The sequence below is a fragment of the Euprymna scolopes genome, chromosome 35 (genome assembly GCF_053919585.1).
Source record: "Euprymna scolopes isolate OS-2025 chromosome 35, ASM5391958v1, whole genome shotgun sequence".
Classification (NCBI taxonomy): domain Eukaryota; kingdom Metazoa; phylum Mollusca; class Cephalopoda; order Sepiida; family Sepiolidae; genus Euprymna; species Euprymna scolopes.
The window spans coordinates 79,581,563-79,605,693 of record NC_136516.1 but is presented as its reverse complement, the minus strand read 5'-3'; positions in this window follow the sequence as shown (position 1 = coordinate 79,605,693).

The following is a 24,131-nucleotide window of genomic DNA, read 5'->3' as shown; positions in this document are numbered from 1 at the left end:
AATGTATGTATGTATGTATGTATGTATGTAGGTCATGTCATATGCTACTGGTACCATGTAACCCAGTACTACCTGCCTCATGGTCGGGTCACCGGCGACTAAACTAGTTCCCCCACCAGACTTGTTTGGTGAGGAGGGCGGCTAGTCTCCCTGAAGGATTAAAAACAAGACTTCCAAAGGGCGAATGAACTCTTTTTCTGGGTCAACGGCCAACTAGCACCGTGTCTATTTGTGTGTGTGTATATGTGTATTGGGGTGGAGAGGGCTCCCGTAAGTCGTGGTGAAGGCAACTTTTCTAGGAGAGGCAAATATCTGATTTAAAAAACCATAAAGCGGAAGACCATTACCCTCATTAAGCTGGTCTGCAGTTTAATTTGTTGCTGGCTATCTTGCTCTTGCTTGTTACTGGATCTCAACATTTTGAACCGAGAGAGAGACTTAGCTGTCGTACAAAGCTAAGACTGTAACATCATCTTTGTATGGATACTCCCTCAGGTAGTTTGGCTCATGGATTTTAAATGTCTGAGGGAGTGGCACTCGTCTGACAAGACGTTGCAATCATCATGAATGTATGTATGTATGTATGTATGTCTACCTAAACCTTTCGATAGAGACGACGGATTTTCACGAGATCGGTATCCTTATAGAGCTCGACCCTTCGAACGACAAAGATCGAAAAATTGGATAAAAACATTAATTCCGACATCCTAAACTGGGCACTTTTTTTCGCCGATATTTTCGAAAGACATCCCCTCTTTTCGATTGACTAGCCTTAATTTCAACTTCGCCACTTCCGGTTTTGCGATTGACGCAAACGGCAAAGACGTAACGTTTTTTGTTTTATATTCTTTTCCTCCTTCACGGCACGGGTTCGAGCCTGCGTGACTACTACCATTTTATTATTATTATTATTATTATTTTTTGTTTGGCTTTAACACACACCTAACAAATAAAATGAACTGTGTCTGTGTGTCTCTGTATCTGTGGTTTCGTTCCTTCTGAATTCGGATGCGGTTGTGTTGATTTTTATAAAATTTTACAGGAATTTACTTTATGTGCCTGGCAATGTTCTTTGATAGGATTTGTATTGGAATGCCATCCATCACTATCGATAATCGATATCCAAAATAAACCGATGAACGAAGGAACTACCGATTTTGACCAAAGCCAATCACACAAGTGCCTTTGAGAAGTTTCATCAACATACAACATCTTCAGTAGCTTCTTATGATAGGGGCGTGTTCGAAATGAATGTTTCTGTTTAAAACTCAATTTTCCGACGATACATAACTTTTTTCATTTTAAACGTAAATTCAAACCATTATTACCGCACCACCAGTAAAGCCAGGCATATAACTAACAGTTGGTTCTTTGATATGACAGAGGCGCGTTCGAAATGAATGTTTTTGTTTAGAGCAAAGCTGAAGCATGATACTTGACTTTTGCGTTTAAAACTTTAATGACAGTCATTAAACATAAAAATAATTTCATAAAATAGAGAGTAGGTTCTCTGCAGTGCAATGTAGTCTTAAATATATTGTGAAATCTGCCACTGCGTTATGTACGTGAAGCTTCCTCCAGGTGCATCGCCAGGGATCCCCAATTAGATTAAAACAATCAATCGATTTGATTGAAAAATGGGCTATTTCATCGATTTGATTTCGATGACAATAAAAATATGGCAGTGTGAAACATTCGTTGATTATCATTCAATCCCTGCAAACGTTTGATCATTCTGCGCGTATATATATATATATATATATATATATATATGTATATATATATATACATATATATGTATATATATACATACATATATATATATATATATATATATATATATATATATATATATATATATATATGAACTCGCAGTTCAACCCGGCTTTTTTGGGGCCTTATGTACTGTTAATAACTATATCCGCAAGTTTGAATAATGTCACGGTAACCTACATCTAGAATTACAAGTGTTTAGACCCCAAATTGTCGGAGGAGTCTGGTAAAGTCTGCAAAGGTAAACTCTTTCAACTTTGACCTCTTGGCATCCACATATTCTCCCCAAAACTGATTAAAAATTATTGAATAATGTTTATGGAAAATTTGAAATATTTAGACTCAGAATTGGCTGAATAGTTTGGTAGAAACCGTAAAGGTAAAATCTTTTTAATTTGGACCCCTTGGCAGAAAGATTTTCGGCCAAAAACCGAATAAAAAGCTGGCATATGTTTGAATACACTTTATGCAACATTTCAAATGTTTAGATAAAAAATTAGCTGAATAATTTGATAGAGAGAGCAGAGGTCATTTTTTAAAAATTTAACCCGAATTTTAATCCCTTAACATGTATTGTTTTGGGCTCAAATCAAATCAAAAGTTTGTTCCATGTCCTACATATAAATTTTCAAGTGTTTAGACCCAATATTAGCGGAGGAGTTTAGTAGAGTGTTACATGGTCTAATCGTTGAACTTTGACTCTTTGAAAGCCAAACTTTTGTCTGAAAATCGATTAAAAAGATTTCCCCAAATCTGAATACTCTCTATGTCAAATCTCGAGTCTGTAAACTAAAAAAATTGACAAGGTGGGAAATGTACGCACACAGGCACACACAGACACTTTCACTTATATATATATATATATATATATATATATATATATATATATATATATATATATATATATATATATATGTATATATATATCAAAGATATCCGCACGGGGCTTTCCTGCACACTTAGGTACGCGATTTGTGACCACCTTTCCACTAAGTGGATGTTGTAAGAGGGAAGTAAATTTCAACTCGATGCTTAAATCTTATTGAATAAATCATATTGAATACCGAATACATACAACAATCAGATCATATCCTTTTGTAGAACTTTTCATTGAAGAGTCTCATGGTAAACTACATTTCTGCTTTTTTGATTTGGAGCCAGAATGTACAGTTTTTCTGAACTTCCTGTCCTGATGGAGACGTAGAACATACCGTGACTGAAGCAGTCTGATTTCAGGTATACGCCAATGGTTTCAAACGTTTGATCTTTTCTTTTATTTATGCTCATTGCAAAACACACCTTCACAGGAAACATTTCTAGATAGTACAATTACAACAACGCCCCAACATCCCCCGGCTGCCGCCGATATTCTCCCCGCCGCAATATAAACAAAATGTTTTCTTTTTTTTGGGGGGGGATCAACGTGTGGGTGCTCATGTTAGGTTTAATTATCATAGAAAATTGATCCCCCACTTTATTGAAACTAACATTTCTTCAAAACGTCCCAAGGGTCCAGGAGTTCATACCATGCAAACGGTAAATTTGCGATGGGTTTGATTATCAGATTTGGTGTCAGAAGAAAAAAAATCGGTTTGTGTCCAAAAAGCGAAAATAAATGTCTTTTTTTTTGTCCTAAAAATAATTATTTATCCAATCATGAGAAATTGAAAAGAGGCCTTGGGTCATTTTTTGGCTCGTTTGATTCTTTTTGGTGTTTTTTAGTAAATACACGGGCGGCCACCTTGCTTGCCAAGCTGTAGTGATTACGTTGGATACTGAATGTCTTCAAATATGAATAACTACTCGTTTGTGCAAGAAATAAATGCAATATTCCTTCTCAGCATCCCCCAAAACTTTTAAAAGTCAATAATTCAAAGGTGAATGCTGAGGGTCGGTAAACTAAAAAAATACCGATTTATGGCAATAATTATACACTAGCGATGTATGTGATATCATATATGGCAAAAAAACTTATATTTTATATTAAAGCTATATAATTATAAAACTCAAATGACCTTGTAATGGGTATTGTAACCAGCATCCGATTTACGACTTCCGGTTGCGTATGTGTACATAAACATAAACCCATAACAGCGTAAACAAATAAACATAAATCGCTACTTTTGCAGAATTTGACCTGCGTACTAAAATATTAACGCTATGATTTAGAAATTATTATTTAACATGGGAAGGGTGAGGATGTTTTGCAACTATTCTGTATTACAACTGTACTGCCACAATTTTCTTACAAATAAATCAACTTTAACCCGTTGAAAACGTATTGTTTTACGGTGTGCGTTTTCAGCGCCCCAATTGTTTCTTTTTCGCGTGTAAATTATCCAAATAAAAAATTGTTAATACTTTCTGCATGTTTTTTTACATCGTTCATTTCCGTATTACGTTTAAGTTATTTTAACGCAATTTTCTTACAAATAAATCTACAAGTAAATTGACAATCATAAGAGCATTTTACAACGTATTGTTTTACTGTGTACGTTCTCAGCGTCCCAATTGTTTTTTTTTTCGCGTTTAAATTAAGACATATCTAAATTTGAATTTAACTTTAAGTATGATGCTATCTGTTCAGTGCACATTTACCTATAAGTATGGCAAACAAACCACTTATAGTTCAATGGCTGTATTTTTTTTTGTTTAATTAAAGTTTTATGATATGTTTTTTATTCAATTGTAAGATTAAAGTACAGAATAGGTATAAAACACCCTCCCCTCCCCATGTTAAGAATGGCTTTTTAATTAATAACGGTATTATTTCAGCACGGATCGCTCTCTGCACGAATACCAAATATATATATAGCAAAAACAAAACAAAACAAAAAAAATTTGTTATAACATCTTTCTTTACAGTTAATAAAATTTAAAATTTAAGGTAGGTTTTCTTTTCTTGTTATGTTTTCATTGGCGACGCTCGGCTTAATTTCCGCAGCGACGCTAGGTTTATTCCGGCTGTTTGTGTCCAATATATATATATATATATACATATATATATATATATATACATATATATATATATATATATATATACATCATTCAAACACAGTAGCATTAGAATATGTTGTTAAGTGACAGTTTTAGTCATTTAGAACTACTTTAAAGTTTCACCGCTCACTCCTTTTTCGGCCAAATTTCAAACAATTATTACAGTTTGTACATCACCTTCTCAGCTACATTGTGAAAAAAGTTTTGATGAATTTGCTGGTCTTCAAAATCGTAAAAATTCGTAAGGAGGTGAGCAACGTTCTTTTATGACTGGTTTCCATAGAAACCACGTCGCTTCAGCAACTACTAGTGTTGCTAATAATTCACCGCTCTCGCAAAAAGAGAATAAACATGTGAAACAGAGAGAATGAAAGCAGACGAGTGCCGAACATTGTTTTACATGTGTGCATGTTATGTTTATAGGGGCCAAAAAATAAGTGACATTAAACAAAAAGAAGTGAATTTACTGGAAGCCTGGAAAAATCATGGATTATGATAAAGAAATGCGAGCATGAAAAGAAATATGGTTACGCTTAAACATAGAAAAAGAAAAGGACAAGATATTCTAGTAAAAACTATAATAAATTTATAACTTAAATTATTGCAGCATTAAGAATTTTAAAAATTCAATTTAAGATTATGTAATTAATTCTTAATGCTGCCATCTTTCAAGTTATGAATTTATTATATATTTTGCTAGAATCTCTTGTCCTTTTATTTTCCATGTTTAAGCTTAATCATATTACTTTTCATGCTCACATTTTTCTATTTCTATTGTAATATATATATATATATATATATATATATATATATATATATATATATATATATATATAAAGCACGCTCTTTTCTTCCTCTCTCTCTATTATAATTGAATAACATACAGAGTCGCTCATTAAAAAGTAGCCCAATCTTCTAATCTTTATTTAATCAATTGTTTTTTTAAAGTAAACGGTCCACTTAAAAGTAGCCCTATCTATCTAATCTTTCTTCTAACGACCAACTGGCACCACGAGGCAAAAGGCAATTATTTTTCCAACAAGATGGCGCTACATGCCACACGTCTCGCATATCACTGACACGAGTTCATGACAAGATTGCGGAAGAAAGAACAATAAGCAAAGGATTATGGGCACCACATTTCCCGGACTTGTCATCATGTAATTATTATCTTTGGGAGAATTTAAAACCTCAAGTTTATGCAGATAATCCTCACAATTTAGACCAACTAAAGTAGAACATTACCAACCCTATCGGGAAAATCACTAGAGAAGATCTACAGGCAGTGTCTGCAAACGCTTTTACACGTGCCCATATATAAACGAGGGAACTTGTAACATATTTTATAAGGCTGCGGGTAATTTAATCAATGCTACAGGTAATTTAAACAATAAAAGAATGTTCCTTGTCTCTACTAGATTTTCTGGGCTACTTTAAAGTGGGTCATCCTGTATTATGACGATTGAGCTATATAGAACCATTTCTGTTTATATTTTATTGAAAGAAAATAGAAAATACTCATCTATAATATTAATCTCACCTGCCTGTTTAACTCTATGTATGTATGTATGTATGTATGTATGTATGTAGTCTGCGAATGAACCCTTTTTCGGGGTCAACGGGCAACTAGCTCCGTGTATATTTGTGTATATGCATGTGTATATTGGGGTGGAGAGGGCTCCGGTAAGCCGTGCTGAAGGCAACCTCTAGAAGAAGCAAATCACTGATTTAAAACAACCATAAAGCGGGAGACCAGTACCCGCATTAAGCTGGTCTGCAGTTTAACTTGTTGCTGGCTATCTTGCTCTTGCTTGTTGCTGGATCTCAATATTTTGAACGGAGAGAGAGACTTAGCTGTCGTGCAAAGCTAAGACTCTGTAACATCATCTGTGTATAGATACTCCCTCAGGCATTTGTCTATAAAATGGTCCTGTGGCGATGAAAAAGTTGTGACGTATGGAGGCTTGAAATTCTGGAAGTATGTAATAATTGATCTCAATGACCGTCTTCAGTATCATGCCTACTTGAGCGTGTGAATTCACCAGTAGGACTAAAAAAAAAAAAAGAAAAAAAGTCATTTTTGGGCTCATAGACATTAAGTGTCTGAGGGAGTGGCACTCGTCTCGCAAGACGTTGCAATCATCATATACATCATGTAGTCTGCCTAAAACTTTCGAAAAAGGCGACAGATTTTTAAGATACTGGTATCATTTTGAAGCTGACTCTTCGGATGATAGATATCGAAAAATTGTCCAAAAACAATAATTTATTCACCATCAACTGAACACTTTTCTACAGGGATTTTTGTCGATTTTTTGCTGACATTTTTTTCAAGTCATTCAACTCTCGACGTCGCATAAAAGGCGTTATTTCAACATCACAATTACGGTAGGCATATTGGTAAGACAGTTTTTTTTTCACCTCTTTTGCTTATGGTGAGTTACGGGCTCGAGCCTGCTTATTACTCCTATTTTTTTTTCTTTGCGCTCGCAATTTTCCTTTTTTTTTTGCACACCCAACACTCTTACACACACCTCAATGTTTTTTCGCCTTCACGTTATGGGTTCGAGCCTGCCTGCCTGCCTACCTACTACAACTTTTTTTTTGCTCAACGCACATCTCCCGGGCACCCAGGCTAGTCTATAATATAAATCTCACCTGTCTGTTCAAATGTATGTGTGTATGTATGTATGTATGTATGTATGTATGTATGTATGTATGTATGTTTCGCAAAAGCTTTCGACAGAGGCGACGGATTTTCACAAGATCGGTATCATTTAGAAGCGCGACTCGAAAAATGGCTAAAGACATTAATTCCTTCACCCTAAACTAGACATTGTTCCACAGGGAGCGGTATCCTTATTTGCTGATAGTTTCGAAAGTCATCACCTGTTTTCGAATGTCTAGCCTTAATTCAAACGTATGTCAATTCCGGTTGGGCAATGGGCGCAACAGCTAACGTGTTACGATATTTTTCGCTTTCTTTTCCTCGTTCACGTTCTGCCTGGCCACTACCAGATTTTTTTTAGAGCTCGCAATTTTCCTCTTTTTTTTTTTGCTAAACCAACACCCTTACACACACTATTATTTTCTTTTCAGCCTTCGCCTTACGGGTTCCAGCCTGCCTGCCTACTACATTTTTTCTTTTTCTCAACGCACACCTACAAACACCCGGGAAAAGCCGGCCAGCCAGACTAGTCCATAATATAAAGGGCAAAAATCTGTTTAAATGTATGTATGTTTGAATATCTGCCAAAAGTTTCCACAGAGAGGACGGATTTTCAAGAAACTTGTATCGTTTTGAAGCTCTACCTTTCGGATGACAAATCTCGAAAAAATGGCGAAAAGCATTAATTATAGCATTCTCAATTGGATATTTTTCTATAATCGTTCCTTCATGAAATTTAGCCAAACAAGCAAGCGCAAAAAACGTTATGTTATGAATTAGTTTAAATATAAAAAACGACATAATATCACTCACACGATCATAGACCAATCGTTATAGTGGCAGTGTCGTTATCTTAAGATTGCATGCTTGAGACTAGATATCGGATATATTTTTTTCGATGTTACAGTTGTAATATTGAAAAAGTGTTATTTATGCCATTTTTTGGTTCGTTTTTTTTTTCTCTCACGTTCGCTGTTTTTTTTTGCTTTGTTTTTCTGATTTGTTTAAAGAAGTTTGAACATTTGAACGTTATTTATCCCATTTCTCTTTCGTTCGCTTAGTCTATATGTTGCATCATGTTCGCTATTTTTTTTTAGTTATTTCAATTTTTAAAAAAAGTTATAATATTTAAGCAGTCCATTGTCCATTTTGTTTTGATTTACCTCCCTCCACACACACCCAACTCACTACGAGCAACGCCAGATACTCCCGCTAGTATTTATAAAACACAAATAAAAAAAAATCTCTTTTTTTTTTTTTTTTGCTTGTAACGCTCGATTCTTGGGTTAATGGCACTATTTATGAGACTGCAAATTTCTGACGAGTATCAACCGCAATGTTTTATCCCATGGTTTTCTCCTTGACTTTATATTTTGTTTTAACCGTCACGTGGTGAAAGTGTGCACACACACACCCACACGCCAGCGGTCTGCAGAGAAAAGTAACCGACTGCTGACTGCAATTCTGTCCTACTTGACGTCGTAAGAGGCGAATAGGTCAAGTAGTTGATCTCACAGGTGTCGGCGTTAGACACCTGCAAGAAAACAGGTCGATATAAACAAGTGAGACGACAGCGAGAAGCGAGTCAAAGAGCGACGGTGAGCCAGGATTCGCGTGGCTGAAATTCGCCCTTCTTTTTCTTTTATCTCGTGTCTAACGATTGAAACATACAACTATCCAGCGCGGTTGTAGCCGAGATTGAACTCACTACACGAGTTTTTAGGTTTTAAGGGTGCTTTTTATCTTGACACCATCACTAGATGTAGTGCCTACCGCAGATTAAGTAACGAGTGTTCTCATCAGCTGATATGCAAATGAGAGTCTGTTTTTCAGAGACTGAGTGATATTTATAACAGTCATCTTTTTTTGGAGCTCGAATAACATTGTATCGAAATTTGGAGTAGCGTGTTTTGACAATACTGTGTCAGACCTTTAATAGCGAATGTTGAAAATAGTGTATCTTTACACCTTTAAAATGTTGAAAATAGTGTATCTTTACAGCTTTAAGTGTATCTTTAAGTAGCGAACGTTGAAAATAGTGTATCGAAATTTTAAGCAGCGAGTTTTGACAATAGCGTGTCATATATTTGAGTAGCAGATTTTTAGGCAGCGAGCTTTGAGAGCATTGTGTCGGATTTTGAAGGTAGTGAGATTTAGCCACTGTATCTCGAATTTGTAGTTAGATGCTTTGACAGCAGTATGTCACGTTAAAGCCCGAGAACTGTTAGTTAAAAATGCAGAAACGTTCATAATTGATTATTTAACCACGTTATTGTCGAACGAATTTATATATCCTTTGTTCCGATACGAATGCTTTCAGAAAGTCAACATCTCACCTATTCTGTCGGGTTCCATAAATGCTTGTTTTCTACCTGCGAATAAATACCACGTGAAAGTGAAAATGGCGGGAAACACGTTACACCGGTCGAGTGGTCGGCCAAGTATGCCGCACCAATCATTGTCTGTTGTTCGCGAACTTTTGCATGTATTTCAAAGTTGAAGCCGAAAAGACAAATTTAATTATTGGCCCAATTGGCCAAACTAGACGAGTCAATTCTACTGAATCAAGGCAATTTGATTCTACAGGAACTTCTATTGGAAGACGGACTCTTTGGAGAATTTGAAACTAATATCGATTAAACAATGTTATATTGTAGTCAGAAAAACGGACTTCAATCGTATGTGTAATATATACATACGTGTATATGTATATATATATATATATATATATATATATAGGGTCAGTCAAAATATTCTGAAATAATTGCAGGTTTAATAAAAGCCAAATAAAGTAAAGAAACAAAATAATGTTTTTTTTTATTTTCAAAAAGTACATATAATGCCATTCTGTTTTATGAGTTTTAAAAATTAAATCAGTCACATTTTTTGGAGTTCTTGCGGTGCAAGATCGGCCGGTTGATTTTCGTTTCAATGCGAATCCAGTAGCTCTGAAGCTGGTAACCCACAACAAGATCGTGTTTTAGCTGGTGCGGGATGATGTCAACCAACATTGAATTGGAAACGGAACACGCGTTACAGATTTGTTTGTCTTCATAAATCACAATGGAAGCACGATGCCTACCAGTATAATTCATGTCTACAAGGGGAAAAGAAACGAAAAACAAATGGCGTTATAAAGAAACAGAACAAAATGAATTCTATAAAAAAATGGTATTAGATTTGCTTTCCGAAAATACAAACATTTTTTGTTTATTTACTTTAATTGCCTTTTGCTTAAACATACAAATAGTAATTTTGCCTTATCCTATAAACACACACACACACACACACACATATATATATATATATATATATATATATATATATATATATATATATATATGTGTGTGTGTGTGTGTGTGTGTTTCAAACTCTAAAACTATATAAAAAATATATTTATTTTTTATATTTTTATCATTCGTTTGAAAACTATTTAGTCAGTAAGTCATTTAATCACCTGCAATCGGTGATTTAAGAACAGAACGGTATATTAAGGCATGGGTCACCAGCAGTGTTGATAAAACACTACCTCTCTTAATCACAAGAAAAAAAAATGTTCCGAATATTGGATCTAGTTTCTTATACCAGATTAATGTGGCTACCCTATTCATGCTATCAAAAAAATGTCTTCCTTATCTGTGACACCCGTCTGTGTCTGCAAATTGAAAATAGAATATATACTTTTTTTATTTACCAGTTTGTTGTTCTCATATAATTCGGGCGAATCCATGATACTACTTATCACCCCCTACTATTATTAGTACGTTTTTATATTTACATTTTTTGTTTTGTTTACACAATGATCACCACTTATCAAGGCCCGGAAGCCACTCAGGGATAAGGGTTATTAAAAGTACATTACGTTAGTGTGGAGATTTGATGAAGTGTTTACTTAAGGGGGGGTTCATTAGGAATTTGTTAACGTTGGACTTGAACACATCCAAGTTGTAGTCAGATTAAATTGATTAAAAACAAAAAAATAAAAAAATTAAAATTAGAACGAGCGATATTTATTTGTTAATGTATTCGAAATAAAAGCGCATTTCCCGGAAAGCCGAAATCTGTAAAATATTTATACTAATTGAAGGAAAAAGAGGACTCAGTTTGGTGTTTATTTCTACTCCATTAAAACTGGTTTACGCAAAATGTCTGACGTCATTTATCTCAAAAATAAATCGCTTTTGTGACATGAAAAGTCGTTTCGCTGTCTTTTACAAAACTTGTTTAACATGAATAATCGTTTCCTTAAGCAATTAGTTTACTGAACTAGTTATCAGGTTGATGTAATTTTTTTGTCGTTTTGTAAAAGGGACACTTTAAACTTTTATAATCTTTTTTATATTCTTATTACACCCATACATCATTAGTGATTAATCTATTACGTTTTGTTATAAATTGCAAAATGTTCATGTCCGCTAAAAAAACGTGTAAAGAAATGTGAAAAAAAATGTAGGATACGTGGAAAATACAAAACAAAGCATACCGGGAATAACAGTCCTGCGTGTTTGAAGACTCTTTCAATAGTAATCCGAAAAGCGAAAAAGAATTCTTTAAAAGGAATCCAATAGTCAGAATTAAAAATCCAGTGTGTAATATAATCCAGTAGGTGAAAAATTCAATATAGCTCAAATTGATTAAAATTGTTTCATCAATCAGTATAATCCAAAGATAGCAAGGTTAACCTTCAGTTGAATAGAAAAGAGAAATATAAGGATAGAAAAACTATTTTTTTGTATATATTATTTTAATTGGAATTCAGTGAGATTAGTATTATTTATTAATTTATTTTATTTCGGGCTATTATCCTTATCTTTTAAGTTGTTGTTATTTGCCGACGTTTCGGCCAACTATTCCTCTGGCCTTTGTCAGGTGGTAACCGCGACGTGATAGGAACTCCAAATCTCCTAACTGCATTCTCAGCAATTACTGCCTTTTCATAGTTTGTTGTTGTCTCGCCATGGCGCAGTGGATAGAGACGCTGAGTCTCTACGGTTCCAGGTAAGCATTTTCTGAAGATAGCGGTTTCAATCTTTCCCAAAGACAACCAGAGGCGTACTTGGCCAAAACGTTGAGACGGCAACAACTATGGATGGCAGTAATTGCTAAGGATACAGTTAGGAGATTTGGAGTTCCTATCACGTCGCGGTTACCACCTGACGAAGGCCAGAGGAATAGTTGGCCGAAACGTCGTGAAACAACAACAACAACTAAAAAGATAAAGATAATAGTCCGCAAAAAAAATAAATCAATATCTTTTTGTGTTCTTTTCCTATTTTTCACATTTCTTCACGGATATGAACATTTTGCAAATTATGACTCAACCAGCAAATTCTAGCCTAGCTACAATTATAATTTGCTAATTTCTTTCTGTCCTCTGATGAGAAGAATAACAAAAACGGCATTAATGCGCGTCATCGCACAAATCAAATAACCAAAGATCACCTTGGGGAATTTGGTTAGATAATATTTTCTCATCCTAGATATGCTATTGGCTTAGCTCCCTCGGATTGATACTTATTTCGAGAATTACAAAACTATATGCATGGTCTTCCGGATAGATAACTAAACAGAGGTTACCGTACCAGAACGGCATTAACCCTAGGAAACTTGAAGCAGCTTCCTCCGAATGAGGAAATTTCATGGAAATATGAAATTCGCAAGTGGTCCGCAGTCGCATGCACATCCCCGATAGGAGATATGACATTTGTTTTTTGCAGATCTTGCATAGAGGTGTCGACGTGCTTCCATATACAGCGCCAGGTATTTCAAAATTGGTCACCCATCTCGTGCTGAATAGGATCAACGTTGCTTAACTTCTGTGATCTAACGAGAACATGCGTTGCAACGTGATTATGCCGATTCGTTACATGCGTTGGATTAATATTTAATTCAAATCCCTAAAACTGTTACAAGCGAGTCGTTTATGAGCCCATTAACACAGAGAATCAAATTATATAGAGCAAAAGTAGTTATTATAAAGAATGAAGACGTTAAAAAGGCACAGTTTTTCATTTTCAAGATGTAAGTTTAAATCGGCGAAACCTTTTGGCTCAAGTTGATACTGTTAAGCTAGATTTAACGGGAACAGATGATGCGACGAGTCAATTTGTACATTTGGCGATGAAGACTTCAAACTCAAGTATGACAGGCAGAAATACTATTTCAATCAATCTTATACGTAAAGGATAAACGCAGAATGCTATTGCCACCTATGTCAGACTGAAAAATGCAATTTTTATCGAAGTGCGACAGACCAATGAAGTGATTTATATAGAGGCATGACGGACCAAGGAAAATACTATTTAAATATTATGCTTGATAGACAAACGAAATATTTGTTTAAAACGGAAGTACGGGCGGCTTAGAAAAACATTTATATCAATTTCTTTATGCCTGTCGAACCAAACTAAAGTATCACAAACCGAAAAAAAAAAAATTCAATAACAATGAACGATTGCAGCATTTTAAACTTGACAATGCAACGCCACTAATGATTCCCATAATTTACTATTTTGATTTCTTATTGTATTATTAGGTTGGTGCAAAAATAATGTCCTTTATATATAAGTCTAGCTATACTGATGAGGAATAAACTCTGAAACATGCATGTATATAGATGACTTACTGTTATGCACGTAATAATTATTAATTAATAATATTTTAAAAAAAGAAACAAAGTAATACGTCCTAAAATGTGGGCGGAAAAATGTAAGCAAAGGGCAAATAACTCCTTTCTTATAATTTAAAAAAAAAAAAAGCTTAGGGATCGAAAAAGAAAGAAATTAGTACGGAATCGCTAATAAAAAAATAAAAATAAAATTCAACAACTTTGCATTTATAGCGATACAAATCGTGTATAAAAGGTTACAAGGGCCTGGTGGTCACGTGGTAACACACAAGACTACTTATCGAACGGTTATAGGCTCGATTCTTGTCAATTAAGTTTAGCTATACTGATAAGTAGTAAACTCTGAAACATGCATGTATATAGATGACTTACATTTATGCTCGTAGTAATTATTAATACACACACACACACACACACACATATATATATATATATATATATATATAGGAGCAAACAGTTAATAAAACATCTTTAAAAAAACTCTGAAACATGCATGTATATAGATGACTTGCATTTATGCACGTAGTAATTATATATGTGTGTGTTTGTGGGGGGAGCAAACAGTTAATAAAACATGTTAAAAAAAGTTTTAAATTAGTTAAAAAAAATATTTAATCTGAAAAGGAAACACTAGATAAGTGGATAGTCCTTAATCCGCGGAGTTTCGAAGAAATACTTTCCTTCTCATCAGAGGGTAGGAATTAGCAAAATGCGGGATCGGATTTTGCATGCAAAAGTATTTGATGAAAAAACAAGTAAGTCAAATATCTTACTTGAAAAGAAAAAAAAGTGAAGCAGAGGGAATATGGTGAAGAAAAAGGTGATTACACATGAATGGATAGTCTGGTGGAAGATAAATAATCCAGTGACGGTAAAATCCAAATATATAACTTCAAGAAAGTTAATTGAAGTTCCATTTATTTTATATATATATATATATATATAAGGTCAAAAAACGACTTTATTTTTGCACCAAGCTCATACAATTTCTTATTGCAGTAGTTATTGTGAAACTTAAAAAAAGAATCCTTTATCTAAAGCAAGCATCATGGAATTACAGAAATGCTTCAAGTTTTGTTCATGAAATTTTTAAATGAAAGTAGAGAATAGATAAAAATAGCCGCTTCCCACGGTCCGTATTCCGCATAAGTACCGAACACGCTATTCTAATATTATCCGTGACGGACTAAATTAAACATTATTTCTAATTAAAGAATAGACTTAAGGAAATGGCATTTAAAAATTTAGAATGACAGTTAAACGAAAATGCTACTTCACACTAAATAAAGACCGAACAACGAAACACCTTAGAACTTGAACAATTACAGACCATAAAATTAATATTTCAAACTTAAGCATATATACGTTTTTTGTTGACTTTAATGTCTATCATAGTAATTGGCTTTTTTCTTTTTTTTTACAAGGTGGTCACCACTTATCAAGGCCCGGAAGCCACTCAGGGATAAGGGTTATTTTAGATTTAATAAAGTGACTACTTAAGGGGCGGTTCATCAGGAATTCGTTTACGTTGGACTTGAAGACATCCATGTTGTAGTCAGGTGGTAAGAAGGCAGACGGAACAGAGTTCCACAGGTGTGTAGTTCTAAGAAAGAAGCTTTGTTCATGGAATCTACGTTTTGATTTAGGCATAGATAAAGAGTGGGGAAAGTTTTTGACAGTGGATTCAGCTAGACGGGTGTTTTTCGTAAAAGACTGGCGAGGGGGGGACCAGAGATTGGCGTTCAGATGAGCACCTGCCATGGAAATAACGATAAAACAAAGACAGGCTCGCAACGTCTCTTCTGTGGGAGAGATGTTGCAGGGAAGAGAAAAGGGCATCACCACTAAGCCACGAAGTCTATTTTGTACTCTGTCAAGGCAGGATAGGCTGTTTTTAGCAGCTCCTGTCCAGATATGGCAGCAGTATTCCATCCTTGGACGTACTTGGCTTTTATATAGATAGAGAATTGCATCAGTAGTGATATATCTTCTGGAGCGGTAGAAGGATCCCACCATCTTTTCAGCCACCTTGGCAACAGACTTGATGTACGTATTCCATTTCAGATCAAGAGTGAAGGTCAAGCCCAGACACTTGTCAAAACATGGGGCTTCTTCTAGACGAGAGCTATCCATTTCAATTGATGCCAGATGAGGATCAGAGCCTTGATGGTGTAAAGATAGGAGTTTGGTTTTAGATGCATTAAAGGTAACCAGCCACGTCTTCCCCCACTGAACCACGCGCTCGAGATCAGAGGAGGGAGAGTCAGAGAGAGCTTTGTCATTTACAGCCTTTGGTGTGTTGCCGTAGATGGTCGTGTCATCAGGATACGAATGATTTAAGTATGTGTTTAGGGAGATCATTGATGTAGATCAGGAAGAAAGTTGGGCTCGGGATGGACCCTTGAGGGACTCCAGCATTAATACTGCAGGCCTCTGATTTTTGTTCTGGCTTGGTTCATCGAGTTACACAGACAACACTTTACTTATAGTTTCGCTAGAGCTCATTCCCTTTAACAGAGAGTAATGTTCCCGATCCTCCACTACATAGTAAAACCAGCTTATATTCCGCAGTACCATGTAGTTGTGTGGCAAAGTTTGTTTTTTTCACACTTTCGCGGTACAGGTTCGAGCCTGCCTGCCTTCTATTTTTTTTTTTTTTTTTTGCTGAACACACACCCTCAAGAACCTGGGCAATGCAAGACACCGAAATCAGTTTCATATAAAAGACTAGAATACTTTATTCGTGTGTCACTCTCTAACTGTTGCCCTATATTTACCAAAATACTACTGTTATTATGTAACAAAGCTAACCCAAGCTCAATAGTAAATCCAACGCGTCACAACTATTTTCCAGCTCAATTTCTAAGACAAAAAAAACAAAAACTGACAGACAAAACCACTAAATAAGATGCGTGGACACAGCTAATAGAATGTGTAAAAATGAGTAAAATAGCGATTATAGCGTTGGTAAACGTCGGAAAAAGCAATATTGTGAAAGAAAATTGGTATTCTATAGTTGAATGCTATCGAGGCTTAATTCCAGTGAAAAAATCTCTGCATTTCATCAGATTGTACACATCATAATCTACGTCTATAAAATTGCATCGGCTTGGATTTAATTGAGGATTATAAACCATTGCTTACGTTTGCATTCCGCATCGAGTACAGCCAGCTTTAATTCCGTTGCTGGATATTTCGCCTATCCATTTTTATACCGACAAATCCCCTACATTCCACACACACACACACACACACACACACACACACACACACACACACACTCTCTCTCTCTCTCTCTCGCTCTATCTACCTCACTCTCTCACTCAGTCTACCTTTCTATCTATCTCCTTCTTCCCCTCTCTCTCTCTCTGTCTACCCCGCTCTATCTCTTACACTCTGGCGTTTTCTACCTCGCTCTCTCTCTCTCTCTATCTCGCTCAGCCTACTTCGCTCTATCCCTCTCTCTCTCGCTCTGTCTACCTCGCTCTATCTCTCTTTCTCTCTCACTCTGTCTACCTCGCTCTATCTCTCTTTCTCTCTCGCTCTGTCTACCTCGCTCTATCTCTATCTCACTCCCGCTTTATCTACTTTGCTCTCTCTCTCTCGCTCAATGTACTTCGCCCTCTCTTTCTCTCTATCACCCTCTCTCTCTCTCTCTCTCTATATATATATATATATATATATATATATATATATATATATATATATATATATATATATATATAAGATTCAAGCAACCAAGTCAGCAAGAACGCCCGGATGGTTCATCTTCTACTACGTACAAGAAACGTTGTTTACTTCGCTCGTAAGCAAGTGAACCTTCCTCCTGGTATACTGTGTGGGATCCCCAACTAGAGAAGGCAATCAATCGATTTGATTGAAAAAAAATGGGCGATTGCAATGGCATTAATAGTAGGAGAGGTTGAAGCGCATCACGGACAACGTCGATCTCCTTGTTAGTGTATATATATATATATATATATATATATATATATATATATATATATATATATATATACATTATTAACGTACCTTTCTGAGTATTTTGCTTACAATTTTTCCTCTGATGAGAAGAAATAGAATTCTTTGAAACTCCGCAGATTAAGGAGCACCCAGTTTTGGAATATTCTGCCAATTAATAATTTGTAAATTTCTACTTTACAACTCTGTTCTTATTATTATTTATCGCAAGCTCTACTATCGTCAGTGAAGGTATTGAGCTTTTTCATTTGGTTGGGATTAAAATATACATAACTATATTTATATTTAGTTTTGCAATTTGCTTTTTCCTTATTAATTATTTTCTCCTCAAACATATATATATATATATATATATATATATATATATATATATATATATATAGATATATATATATAAAAAGAGAGAGAGAGAGAGAGACAGACAGACAGACAGAGAGAAAGAGAGTTTGTTGGACACAATTGAAGAACATAAATATAATAATAGTTTGATTAGTACTGAATAGTTAGCTGTGACGGTATACATTCGTGGAATGGATTTAATTTTGGTTTGGTTGTTTTTGTTTTACGGCATATGAACCCTTTTTATGTTATTTTATGCCTAATCCAGTGGTTTTGAAGAAAAAAGTTTTTAATAGAATATATATATATATATATATATATATATATATATTTTCTTTTTTGCAAGTCGGTTTCTATTTAACCCATAGTTGGGACTCTAACAGGTACTACCACTCCGGGGAAGAATGGACCTGGGAGCAATGGCAATTAAGGCGTGACTTAACACTCTTCAATGCCCGCAAGCTTGGACCTCACCATCGATATAGTTTAAGGTCATATCCAGGACCAGAATGAATTTAAATGAACAACTTATGGTGTATCACTGGTGTGTTTAACGATATTTATTAGCATGGGTTTCATATATTTTATTTTAGTAAATAATATTAGCCAATAAACATTTGTTAGAAGCTAATTCAGCTTTTTATTTGGGTATTTGTACCCTGTAATTATAATGTTTTAAATAATACATTTCTTGAGTTTGGATTTGGAATGATTGATAGGAAACGGTATATTAAGATATGGTGGCCAAGTCGAGATCGGTTTAAAATTTTAAAATAATAATAATAATAATAATAATAATAATAATAATAATAATAATAATAATAATAATTATTATTATTATTATTATTATCATTATAAAATTAAAATAATAATATAATAAATAATATAATAAATAATAATATAATATAATAATAATAATATAATAATATAATAATAATAATAATATAATAATATAATAATAAATAATAATATAATAATATAATAATAATATAATATAATAAATAATAAATAATATAATAAAATGTAATAATAAAATTATTATTATTATCATTAATAATAATAATAATAATAATAATAATAATAATAATAATAATAATAACTAGCGTGACCTGTAGAAATTCCACAGGGGACTCATTCATATGTAATATATTGATGCTTGCATTCTGTAGATGTTCAGTGTAAATGGAGACGCTCTGATATTATTGTAGCTTTTCTGTTAAAACTTCAAAAGTATTTATCTAAGCTCGCATGAACACCCGGTAAAGCCCGTCGTAAAGTACGCTTAAATATGATATTTTAATTCTCGCAGATTTCGTATATATTATTATAGAGTTAATATTCTATCGGTTTTTATATATTATAAAGTTGCGATTTCAAAAATAAAAAAAAATGTATCCATATGACTTGGGTGCATTAGCTCGAATCGAAACCGAAATAAAAATCTATGAAGAATTCTTGATAAAATTATTTATTGAAAAAACATAGATGATTTAAGTGCCATCAGCTATAGTCGAAACCGAAACCAAAACTTAGGAAGACTTCTTTGGTAAACTTACGACAAGAAATAGAAGAACATAACAAGTAAACGACCCGGATTTAAGCGTGACACACAAAAGAACACACACGCTATCGTATTAATATATAGATGATGATGATGATGATGATGATGATGATGATGATGATGATGATGACAAGAACAATACAAAATAAAAAATATCTAAATAAATTAGGGAAGAGAATTAGAGATAAGATGTTAATACAACTCAAATAGACAACCCACATAAAGCAATATCATATTTGCTATAAAATGCAGGCTGATACCCTCCAAAAAAAACAGAAAATTTTCTATTACTTCTAAAAGATAAAGCAATATAATTCTAATTTTGTACACTCAAAATTCTTTCTAGAAAGAATTTTGAGTGTACAAAATTAGAATTATATTGCTTTATATTTTAGAAGTAATAGAACATTTATTTATGTGGGGTGTCTATTTGAGTTCTATTAACATCTTATCTCTATTTCTATAGAGAAAGAAGTTTGAGTGTACAAAATTAGAATTATATTACTTAATCTTTTAGAAGTAATAGAACATTTTCTGTTTTTTTAGGGGGTATCAGCCTGCATTTTATAGCAAATATGCTATTGCTTTATGTGGGTTGTCTATTTGAGTTGTATTAACATCTTATCTCTATTTCTATAGAGAGAGAAGTTTGAGTGTACAAAAATAGAATTATATTGCTTTATCTTTTAGAAGTAATAGAACATGATTATGCCTAAACGTTTCAGTAATCGAAGATACTTTGCACAAGAATTATTGTCTTTCCTGAATATGTTTCCAATGACCTCCTTGACGTTGGAAACAGACCAGCAACCGTTGTGAAAAATTGCAAATCACTCGCATGCACTCCTGTGGATTTCCCTGATTTTTGCTGCAGTTACATCGTTGTGCTCACCAATTGTTTAATAATTTTTTGATTTTTCTTGGCCTTCGGGACAATATCAAAGTGTAGTATCTGTTCCGGCAGATACTGCAAGCAAAGACCATATGTGGGGGCAACCCCACATATAAGACCTTGGTCAATGTAGGGGAAACCCTTCATACCAATTGTCACTATCCATCTCCCCTACTCCCCGGGGAGTTGGTCCCCATTTCCCCTTCACTCCTCACATTAAAAAGCCGCCTCGTGCCTAATTTGCTTTTTGTACCTTTTCTCCACGTTAAAAAACGACCCTGGTGTCTAACTCTGTCCCGTGGGGAGGCATAGTAAATAGGTACATATGAGCCTTCAGATATCCCCACAGATAAAAATCAAGAAAGTTTTAGTCTGATGAATGAGGTGCCTACTTGATGCCACACTTCCTGTTGACCAGTCTCTCCTGAAATTCCTCTCTCAGCTAGTCAAGAGTGTGATTTCATGTTTGGAAGGTCGCCTCATTTTTCTGGAACCGTCGGTTATTTTGATCAGTCTTTCTGCGGCGTCTAAGTGATGCACATAATTTTCTCAGCACTTCCACCCTACGTTTCTCATTCACTGTTTACGCCCTCTCATTTTCGTCTTCAAACCAGTATGGACCGATTACACCATGTTATGAAATGGTTACCCATGTTGCGTAATTAATGAGTGTAACGGTCTGTGTAAGACTCGCTCCGGAGGCGATGTACCCCAGTAAACATCCGTTTTATTGACATGTCCTGATAACAGAAAGTGCGCTTCGTTAGACAAGCAAACATGATCGCAAAAGTCTGGCTTGTCTTTGATTGTGTCATAAAATTGCAACACATATTAACATGTCAGCCTCTGTGAGATTTTGCGTGATTTCGATCTGCTAAGGATAAAACTGAAGATCTGATTTGAGAACATGCCTCAAAGACGCTTGAAAGGTCCACAGTTCTGGACGACCCTGTCGAAGCGATTTCTTTGGTCTCCATCCGACTTAGTTACGTACTTCATTGATGTTTTTTCTCTGTTCTAGCACTCACCCTCAGACAGGAATGAGTGTCTGTGATGCCTTTAAAATGAAAATTTTCCACAGTGCTATGCTTTCTTAACTTCTTAACCCAGCAGACGTTTCTGCTTTTTCATGAAGCATTTCGACACGGAAGATCTCTCGTAAAATTTATTGGCACGGCCTTATATGATTTGTTGGTAAAATAGGCTTCCCCATGAACTGCATTTTCCTTCGCAGACAAAGACATGTAAGACTATGGTTCCGATTTATCATGTATAAAATGTACTTTAAAAAAAAATTCCAAAAAATCCCCCCCCAAAAGAAAAAGCTGGAATGTAATTTACGTGTTTCAGTCAAAAACATGTTTTTTTTAAAGGGGGGGGGTACCCTGTATTTAATTTTCACAGTAGAAATTAATTAAATTAATTAAAACAGATTCGAAATCCTACTTGTGAGACATCGGCAAGGGTTATTGACTGGTTGGATGACCGCGTCCCTTGTCGAGACGAAGTGGGTTCATTTCACAGTCGCATTTCGACGCGGTTTACTTGATCTGTGTTGGTTAATTGAAATTCTTGTGTGCGGGGCGTTTGCTCAGTTGGTAGAGTGCTTGCCTCGCATGCAAGAGGCTCGGGTTTCGAATCCTGAGTTCGGATGTGTCTAACTGATGAGCCCAAATGAGGGCGAAACTCGAGTCTTGGACTTCCGGTTCGTTGACTGTCATGGCTCTTGTAAGCTGCGGCGTTGTTTAGCTGTGGAATATATTATACAATCTCTCACATTCTGAAAATCATATATATATATATATAATGAATGACAAGAGTCTATATTCAAAAGATCATGATGTTGACCATCTTACAATTTATTCCTTTAATTCAGGTGACGTTTACAATTCTTGACAGTATTTTTTTCGTGTCACAAAACCAATCACATAATTATTATAGCAATTAGTGAATCTATCTTACCCTTAACTCATCAGAAGAAAGAGCAACAATCAATCCATCAAAAGGTAATAAAGTGTGTTTCTACATGATTACAATCCAAAAGTTGGAAGAGAAGTTGTAAATACCTTTTAATATGTTTACAGTACGCCATTTTGAATTTTGATTTAAAATAGATTCACTAATTGATATAATAACTTAGTGATTAATTTGTGCTACGAAATCGATACTGTCAAGAATTACAAATGTCAACTGAATTAAAGGAATAAATTGTAAGATGGTCAACATCATGGGCTTTGGAATATAAACTTTTGTGCCTCGATACATCTTCTATCATTATATGTAATCGGTTTTTTAAAATAGTCGACCATAGAGGAGCCTATTCGTGACATAACAGACACACACACATTCAGCTTTATATTTTATATATATATATATATATATATATATATATATATATATATATATATATATATAGGGAGATAGAGACGAGGCAGGAATGGATGGATTAATAGATAGATAGATAGATAGAAAAGGACTGACATTGATGTGAGCATAGATACATAGATGGATGAGACAGAATGATCGATATATGTGAAGATACACAAAAGGATTTATATATCTAGAGAGAGATGGACGAAGAGAGAGAGAGAGAGAGAGAGAGAGAGAGAGAGAGAGAGAGAGAGAGATTTCTAAACTAAGTGTGGAAAACAAAGTGTATGGCCTCGGTTATGTTTGATATTTAGGATTTTTATTTCCATATAATTCCATCATTGTGCCTCAACGTTTATCAACGTCATAATCCGTTTTTTTTTCTTAGCTCCGTCCACGCATCTTATTTAGGAAATTAGATAACTCTGTAAAAAATTTATTTATTAATAATTTTATAATTTACATAAAAATTAATAATTTTATTATATCATAATTAGGATCATTTAATTCATTTTTATGTAAATTATAAAATTATTAATTCCATCTACTAACTAACTAACTAACTAATGAATTAATTTTATTCAAACAATTTTCACTACATAAATATATGCAAATAATAGGGGGAAAATAAGCTCAATCCAGCGACTGACACTATTTCTAACTCAACAATCAACAACAACATATGCAAATAATAAATAAAATATTTATCAATATTCAAATTTTATTTTTAGCTGCAATATTTTAAGTCTAAAAAATTCTTATTTTTTACTTTACTAGAATATCTTGTTCTTTATTTTTCCAGGTTGAATTTCTTGTCCTTTACTTTTCCAGGTTTAATAAAATCTTAAGAATATTACTTTTCATGCGCGCATTTTTCCATATAATATATATATATATATATATATATATATATATATATATA